The sequence below is a fragment of the Palaemon carinicauda genome, chromosome 26 (assembly GCF_036898095.1).
Source record: "Palaemon carinicauda isolate YSFRI2023 chromosome 26, ASM3689809v2, whole genome shotgun sequence".
NCBI lineage: Eukaryota > Metazoa > Arthropoda > Malacostraca > Decapoda > Palaemonidae > Palaemon > Palaemon carinicauda.
In genome coordinates this window covers 3,207,879-3,217,878 of record NC_090750.1, presented here as the reverse complement: position 1 = coordinate 3,217,878, position 10,000 = coordinate 3,207,879, and positions in this window count along the sequence as shown.

Genomic DNA, 10,000 nt, shown 5'->3' with positions numbered 1-10,000 from the left:
CTACCAATTAGCTACGATGGTGAAGATGGGTTGATTTCAATTCTAAGTACAAAATACCTGAATTCGACAGGTATAAGTACACTAGAATTGTCTTTGACTTTTATCTTTGTTCGTGGCCAAGTGGGTTAGTCACTGTCTATATAAGCTTGCCGACCAGGGTTCGATTCCCGGCCGGAGCCAAGCTCTTGCCTTTGTGAGATTTCGCCTGGGTCTGTGATCCCGAGGTTGTTAAGAGAATCCAGACATTAATATATCAAAAAATATATATGGCTTATTTGAATATGAAAAACACGTAAAAATTTGCAAAATTTATCATTAATTGAATGCCAAGTAACAAACTACCAATTAGCTACGATGGTGAAGATGGGTTGATTTCAATTCTAAGTACAAAATACCTGAATTCGACAGGTATAAGTACACTAGAATTGTCTTTGACTTTTATCTTTGTTCGTGGCCAAGTGGGTTAGTCACTGTCTATATAAGCTTGCCGACCAGGGTTCGATTCCCGGCCGGAGCCAAGCTCTTGCCTTTGTGAGATTTCGCCTGGGTCTGTGATCCCGAGGTTGTTAAGAGAATCCAGACATTAATATATAAAAAAATATATATGGCTTATTTGAATATGAAAAACACGTAAAAATGTGCAAAATTTATCATTAATTGAATGCCAAGTAACAAACTACCAATTAGCTACGATGGTAAAGATGGGTTGATTTCAATTCTAAGTACAAAATACCTGAATTCGACAGGTATAAGTACACTAGAATTGTCTTTGACTTTTATCTTTGTTCGTGGCCAAGTGGGTTAGTCACTGTCTATATAAGCTTGCCGACCAGGGTTCGATTCCCGGCCGGAGCCAAGCTCTTGCCTTTGTGAGATTTCGCCTGGGTCTGTGATCCCGAGGTTGTTAAGAGAATCCAGACATTAATATATCAAAAAATATATATGGCTTATTTGAATATGAAAAACACGTAAAAATGTTCAAAATTTATCATTAATTGAATGCCAAGTAACAAACTACCAATTAGCTACGATGGTGAAGATGGGTTGATTTCAATTCTAAGTACAAAATACCTGAATTCGACAGGTATAAGTACACTAGAATTGTCTTTGACTTTTATCTTTGTTCGTGGCCAAGTGGGTTAGTCACTGTCTATATAAGCTTGCCGACCAGGGTTCGATTCCCGGCCGGAGCCAAGCTCTTGCCTTTGTGAGATTTCGCCTGGGTCTGTGATCCCGAGGTTGTAAGAGAATCCAGACATTAATATATCAAAAAATATATATGGCTTATTTGAATATGAAAAACACGTAAAAATGTGCAAAATTTATCATTAATTGAATGCCAAGTAACAAACTACCAATTAGCTACGATGGTGAAGATGGGTTGATTTCAATTCTAAGTACAAAATACCTGAATTCGACAGGTATAAGTACACTAGAATTGTCTTTGACTTTTATCTTTGTTCGTGGCCAAGTGGGTTAGTCACTGTCTATATAAGCTTGCCGACCAGGGTTCGATTCCCGGCCGGAGCCAAGCTCTTGCCTTTGTGAGATTTCGCCTGGGTCTGTGATCCCGAGGTTGTTAAGAGAATCCAGACATTAATATATCAAAAAATATATATGGCTTATTTGAATATGAAAAACACGTAAAAATGTGCAAAATTTATCATTAATTGAATGCCAAGTAACAAACTACCAATTAGCTACGATGGTGAAGATGGGTTGATTTCAATTCTAAGTACAAAATACCTGAATTCGACAGGTATAAGTACACTATAATTGTCTTTGACTTTTATCTTTGTTCGTGGCCAAGTGGGTTAGTCACTGTCTATATAAGCTTGCCGACCAGGGTTCGATTCCCGGCCGGAGCCAAGCTCTTGCCTTTGTGAGATTTCGCCTGGGTCTGTGATCCCGAGGTTGTTAAGAGAATCCAGACATTAATATATCAAAAAATATATATGGCTTATTTGAATATGAAAAACACGTAAAAATGTGCAAAATTTATCATTAATTGAATGCCAAGTAACAAACTACCAATTAGCTACGATGGTAAAGATGGGTTGATTTCAATTCTAAGTACAAAATACCTGAATTCGACAGGTATAAGTACACTAGAATTGTCTTTGACTTTTATCTTTGTTCGTGGCCAAGTGGGTTAGTCACTGTCTATATAAGCTTGCCGACCAGGGTTCGATTCCCGGCCGGAGCCAAGCTCTTGCCTTTGTGAGATTTCGCCTGGGTCTGTGATCCCGAGGTTGTTAAGAGAATCCAGACATTAATATATCAAAAAATATATATGGCTTATTTGAATATGAAAAACACGTAAAAATGTGCAAAATTTATCATTAATTGAATGCCAAGTAACAAACTACCAATTAGCTACGATGGTGAAGATGGGTTGATTTCAATTCTAAGTACAAAATACCTGAATTCGACAGGTATAAGTACACTAGAATTGTCTTTGACTTTTATCTTTGTTCGTGGCCAAGTGGGTTAGTCACTGTCTATATAAGCTTGCCGACCAGGGTTCGATTCCCGGCCGGAGCCAAGCTCTTGCCTTTGTGAGATTTCGCCTGGGTCTGTGATCCCGAGGTTGTTAAGAGAATCCAGACATTAATATATCAAAAAATATATATGGCTTATTTGAATATGAAAAACACGTAAAAATGTGCAAAATTTATCATTAACCCTGGATAGGTTCGGTCCTCGGACACCCCTTTAAGGGTATACTCGGACGCGAACGACCCCGACGCCAAAAAAAATTCTTGAAAAATCAGTTTTTGCAGTAACCTCCTTTTTTCTTTTGCCAAAAAAAAACTTCAATGAATGCTTAAAACAACTGTAAAGATAAATACTACTCACCTGCAGAAAAACTATCTATTATAAATATTTTAAAAAATTAAGTAGAAAAAAAAGACCTGACATAAAAATTCATAAAAAAAAAGTTTATACATATATACACAAATCCTTTTAGGAATTGATTCTTGAATGTTTAGGACACATCTTGATGTATTTTGGATGAAGTCAGACCCATGGAGGTGAAGATCTGAAATAAGAAAAAAAGGGTAACTTTTTTTGGCCAAAAAAAATTGTCCAAATTTCATGAATTTTTTTGGGTACCCAAATGAAATAGGAAGTGGCTAATTTTTTTAGGGAATAAACATATGTTATCCTAAAATAGAAATATGTAAAAAAATCTTCATTATTTTGTAAATTACATTTATATCAGGGGTCATATCTAAAGGTAATTTTTTGAGTACTTGGAAATTTCGTAAAAAAATACATATATTTAATATATAATATGATATTTATGCAGGTAAAAATATACCAAAATATCACAAATTCTATAGGGAACAAGAATATATATAGATAGGGCAGCTTACGCTTCGGATATGTCCACAAAATGGCCGCCAACCACACTGACTCAGACTCCCTAATCTGCCACTTGAAATGTAGGAAGGGTATGTCAATTTCAAGGTGTTATTTACTAATCTAATTATTATTGGATATGCATAAAAATTGTATGGTGGGTTGCTGGATAATTGTCGATTATTTTACGACTATAAAATTAAAATTCTGACCCAAAAAAATTTTTTTGAAGGGAAATAAAATCGAAAAAAAAAAATGTAAAACAATATTTTAGCTAAAAAAATTTGATGATATTCAATCAAAAAAAAAGTAAACAAAATTTTCCGACAAATAAACATCTAGAGGAATCATTACTCTGTGATAGTTCCTTAGTAAGTAGTAATTTTGAAAGAATTGGGAAAAAACGAAAAAATGGCAATCACCGGAAAATCGAACACATACCTATATATACGCCATATCTGGCTAAAAAAAGATAGGCATGGGTAGCCAGATCATCTAGAAACACTTTCCAACACTATAAAAATATAAGTTTTGCGACACTACTTGCCAATTCCTTACGGTAACATGACTAAGCAAAAAAATGCAAAACAAATAAAAAGGGGCACTCGTGGAAAAATGGCCATTCTAATATACGGCATTTCAGAAAAAAAAAATTTCAGCCACGTGCTAGGCAAACCATCAAGGCATATTTTCCGACAAATAAACATATAAATGAAATATTACTCTGTGATAGTTCCTTAGTACGTAGTAATTTTGAAAGAAATGGGAAAAAACGAAAAAATGGCGATCACAGGAAAATCGAACACATACTTATATATACGCCATATCTGGCTAAAAAAAAAATAGGCATGGGTAGCCAGATCATCTAGAAACACTTTCCAACACTATAAAAATATAAGTTTTGCGACACTACTTGCCAATTCCTTACGGTAACATGACTAAGCAAAAAAATGCAAAACAAATAAAAAGGGGCACTCGCGGAAAAATGCCCAACATTCTAATATACGGCATCTCAGATAAAAAAAAAAGACATGCAAGTGTTAGCCCAACCATCAAGGCACACTTTCTAACACATAAACATGAAAAAAAAATCAATAATATACGGCAATTCCTTACTACGTAGTAAATTTTTACAAATATTGAAAAAAACAGAAATTGGCAACGGCAGTTAAATACCCAATATACCAATAACTACGTCGTATCTGACAAAAACAAAATCACGCATGGGTAGCCAGATCATATAGACACACTTTCCAACATTAAAAAAGCAAAAGTTTTACGACACTATTTCGCAATATCTTACGGAAAAATGACTTGGCAAAAAAATTTAAAAAAATTAAAAAGGGACACTCGCGGTAAAATGCCCGACATTCTAATATACGACATCTCAGATAAAAAAAAAGACATGCACGTGTTAGCCCAACCATCAAGGCACACTTTCTAACACATAAACATGAAAAAAAAATGAATAATATACGGCAATTCCTTACTACGTAGTAATTTTTACAAATATTGAAAAAAAAACAGAAATTGGTAACCGCAGTTAAATACCCAATATACCAATAACTACGTCGTATCTGACAAAAACAAAGTCATGCATGGGTAGCCAGATCATCTAGACACACTTTTCAACACTAAACAAGCAAAAGTTTTACGACACTATTTGGCAATATCTTACGGAAAAATGACTTGGCAAAAAAATGAAAAAAAATGAAAAAGGGGCACTCGCGGTAAAATGGTCCTCGTGGTGATGAACGACATTTTAACTAAAAAAAAAAAACATGCACATGGTAGCCAAACAATCCACCAAGACTTTCCACAACTGATAACCTATACAAGTTGCACCATTCTACGACAATTTCATAATACGTAATAACTTTGATAATTATGCAAACTACCTCAGAAGGGTAAACTCGGACGCGAACGACCCCGACGCGTCTCAGAAATCGGGGGAAGGAGTACAGCTACAGCAATGCACATCTGGACACTACTAGAGCGTGTAGGGGAGACACCTCCTGTAGGTCGATCACCCACAAATTCCAGTCACAGGGGTGAGTCACGTGAGAAAAACCTGTTTTTTTTTGACGCTCGGGGTCGCAAACGACCCTCCGTACCTTATCCAGGGTTAATTGAATGCCAGTAACAAACTACCAATTAGCTACGATGGTGAAGATGGGTTGATTTCAATTCTAAGTACAAAAATACCTGAATTCGACAGGTATAAGTACACTAGAATTGTCTTTGACTTTTATCTTTGTCGTGGCCAAGTGGGTTAGTCACTGTCTATATAAGCTTGCCGACCAGGGTTCGATTCCCGGCCGGAGCAAGCTCTTGCCTTTGTGAGATTTCGCCTGGGTCTGTGATCCCGAGGTTGTTAAGAGAATCCAGACATTAATATATCAAAAAATATATATGGCTTATTTGAATATGAAAAACATGTAAAAATGTGCAAAATTTATCATTAATTGAATGCCAAGTAACAAACTACTAATTAGCTACGATGGTGAAGATGGGTTGATTTCAATTCTAAGTACAAAATACCTGAATTCGACAGGTATAAGGACACTAGAATTGTCTTTGACTTTTATCTTTGTTCGTGGCCAGTGGGTTAGTCACTGTCTATATAAGCTTGCCGACCAGGGTTCGATTCCCGGCCGGAGCCAAGCTCTGGCCTTTGTGAGATTTCGCCTGGGTCTGTGATCCCGAGGTTGTAAGAGAATCCAGACATTAATATATCAAAAAATATATATGGCTTATTTGAATATGAAAAACACGTAAAAATGTGCAAAATTTATCATTAATTGAATGCCAAGTAACCAAATTACCAATTAGCTACGATGGTGAAGATGGGTTGATTTCAATTCTAAGTACAAAATACCTGAATTCGACAGGTATAAGTACACTAGAATTGTCTTTGACTTTTATCTTTGTTCATGGCCAAGTGGGTTAGTCACTGTCTATATAAGCTTGCCGACCAGGGTTCGATTCCTGGCCGGAGCCAAGCTCTTGCCTTTGTGAGATTTCGCCTGGGTCTGTGATCCCGAGGTTGTTAAGAGAATCCAGACATTAATATATCAAAAAATATATATGGCTTATTTGAATATGAAAAACACGTAAAAATGTGCAAAATTTATCATTAATTGAATGCCAAGTAACAAACTACCAATTAGCTACGATGGTAAAGATGGGTTGATTTCATTCTAAGTACAAAATACCTGAATTCGACAGTATAAGTACACTAGAATTGTCTTTGACTTTTATCTTTGTTCGTGGCCAAGTGGGTTAGCTACTGTCTATATAAGCTTGCCGACCAGGGTTCGATTCCCGGCCGGAGCCAAGCTCTTGCCTTTGTGAGATTTCGCCTGGGTCTGTGATCCCGAGGTTGTTAAGAGAATCCAGGACATTAATATATCAAAAAATATATATGGCTTATTTGAATATGAAAAACACGTAAAAAATTTGCAAATTTATCATTAATTGAATGCCAAGTAACAAACTACCAATAGCTACGATGGTGAAGATGGGTTGATTTCAATTCTAAGTACAAAATACCTGAACTCGACAGGTATAAGTACACTAGAATTGTCTTTGACTTTTATCTTTGTTCGTGGCCAAGTGGTTAGTCACTGTCTATATAAGCTTGCCGACCAGGGTTCGATTCCCGGCCGGAGCCAAGCTCTTGCCTTTGTGAGATTTCGCCTAGGTCTGTGATCCCGAGGTTGTTAAGAGAATCCAGACATTAATATATCAAAAAATATATATGGCTTATTTGAATATGAAAAACACGTAAAAATGTGCAAAATTATCATTAATTGAATGCCAAGTAACAAACTACCAATTAGCTACGATGGTGAAGATGGGTTGATTTCAATTCTAAGTACAAAATACCTGAATTCGACAGGTATAAGTACACTAGAATTGTCTTTGACTTTTATCTTTGTTGTGGCCAAGTGGGGTTAGTCACTGTCTATATAAGCTTGCCGACCAGGGTTCGATTCCCGGCCGGAGCCAAGCTCTTGCCTTTGTGAGATTTCGCCTGGGTCTGTGATCCCGAGTTGTTAAGAGAATCCAGACATTAATATATCAAAAAATATATATGGCTTATTTGAATATGAAAAACACGTAAAAATGTGCAAAATTTATCATTAATTGAATGCCAAGTAACAAACTACCATTAGCTACGATGGTGAAGATGGGTTGATTTCACTTCTAAGTACAAAATACCTGAATTCGACAGGTATAAGTACACTAGAATTGTCTTTGACTTTTATTCTTTGTTCGTGGCCAAGTGGGTTAGTCACTGTCTATATAAGCTTGCCGACCAGGGTTCGATTCCCGGCCGGAGCCAAGCTCTGCCTTTGTGAGATTTCGCCTGGGTCTGTGATCCCGAGGTTGTTAAGAGACTCCAGACATAATATATCAAAAAATATATATGGCTTATTTGAATATGAAAAACACGTAAAAATGTGCAAAATTTATCATTAATTGAATGCCAAGTAACAAACTACCAATTAGCTACGATGGTGAAGAAGGGTTGATTTCAATTCTAAGTACAAAATACCTGAATTCGACAGGTATAAGTACACTAGAATTGTCTTTGACTTTTATCTTTGTTCGTGGCCAAGTGGGTTAGTCACTGTCTATATAAGCTTGCCGACCAGGGTTCGATTCCCGGCCGAGCCAAGCTCTTGCCTTTGTGAGATTTCGCCTGGGTCTGTGATCCCGAGGTTGTTAAGAGAATCCAGGACATTAATATATAAAAAAATATATATGGCTTATTTGAATATGAAAAACACGTAAAAATTTGCAAAATTTATCATTAATTGAATGCCAAGTAACAAACTACCAATTAGCTACGATGGTGAAGATGGGTTGATTTCAATTCTAAGTACAAAATACCTGAATTCGACAGGTATAAGTACACTAGAATTGTCTTTGACTTGTATCTTTGTTCGTGGCCAAGTGGGTTAGTCACTGTCTATATAAGCTTGCCGACCAGGGTTCGATTCCCGGCCGGAGCCAAGCTCTTGCCTTTGTGAGATTTCGCCTGGGTCTGTGAGCCCGAGGTTGTTAAGAGAATCCAGACATTAATATATCAAAAAATATATATGGCTTATTTGAATATGAAAAACACGTAAAAATGTGCAAAATTTATCATTAATTGAATGCCAAGTACAAACTACCAATTAGCTACGATGGTGAAGATGGGTTGATTTCAATTCTAAGTACAAAATACCTGAATTCGACAGGTATAAGTACACTAGAATTGTCTTTGACTTTTATCTTTGTTCGTGGCCAAGTGGGTTAGTCACTGTCTATATAAGCTTGCCGACCAGGGTTCGATTCCCGGCCGGAGCCAAGCTCTTGCCTTTGTGAGATTTCGCTGGGTCTGTGATCCGAGGTTGTTAAAGAGAATCCAGACATTAATATAGCAAAAATATATATATGGCTATTATGAATATGAAAAACACGTAAAAATGTGCAAAATTTATCATTAATTGAATGCCAAGTAACAAACTACCAATTAGCTACGATGGTGAAGATGGGTTTGATTTCAATTCTAAGTACAAAATACCTGAATTCGACAGGTATAAGTACACTAGAATTGTCTTTGACTTTTATCTTTGTTCGTGGCCAAGTGGGTTAGTCACTGTCTATATAAGCTTGCCGACCAGGGTTCGATTCCCAGCCGGAGCCAAGCTCTTGCCTTTGTGAGATTTCGCCTGGGTCTGTGATCCCGAGGTTGTTAAGAGAATCCAGACATTGATATATCAAAAAATATATATGGCTTATTTGAATATGAAAAACACGTAAAAATGTGCAAAATTTATCATTAATTGAATGCCAAGTAACAAACTACCAATTAGCTACGATGGTGAAGATGGGTTGATTTAAATTCTAAGTACAAAATACCTGAATTCGACAGGTATAAGTACACTAGAATTGTCTTTGACTTTTATCTTTGTTCGTGGCCAAGTGTGTTAGTCACTGTCTATATAAGCTTGCCGACCAGGGTTCGATTCCCGGCCGGAGCCAAGCTCTTGCCTTTGTGAGATTTCGCCTGGGTCTGTGATCCCGAGGTTGGTAAGAGAATCCAGACATTAATATATCAAAAAATATATATGGCTTATTTGAATATGAAAAACACGTAAAAATGTGCAAAATTTATCATTAATTGAATGCCAAGTAACAAACTACCAATTAGCTACGATGGTGAAGATGGGTTGATTTCAATTCTAAGTACAAAATACCTGAATTCGACAGCAATAAGTACACTAGAATTGTCATTGACTTTTATCTTTGTGCGTGGCCAAGTGGGTTAGTCACTGTCTATATAAGCTTGCCGACCAGGGTTCTATTCCTGGCCGGAGCCAAGCTCTTGCCTTTGTGAGATTTCGCCTGGGTCTGTGATCCCGAGGTTGTTAAGAGAATCCAGACATTATATATCAAAAAATATATATGGCTTATTTGAATATGAAAAACACGTAAAAATGTGCAAAATTTATCATTAATGAATGCCAAGTAACAAACTACCAATTAGCTACGATGGTGAAGATGGGTTGATTTCAATTCTAAGTACAAAATACCTGAATTCGACAGGTATAAGTACACTAGAATTGTCTTTGACTTTATC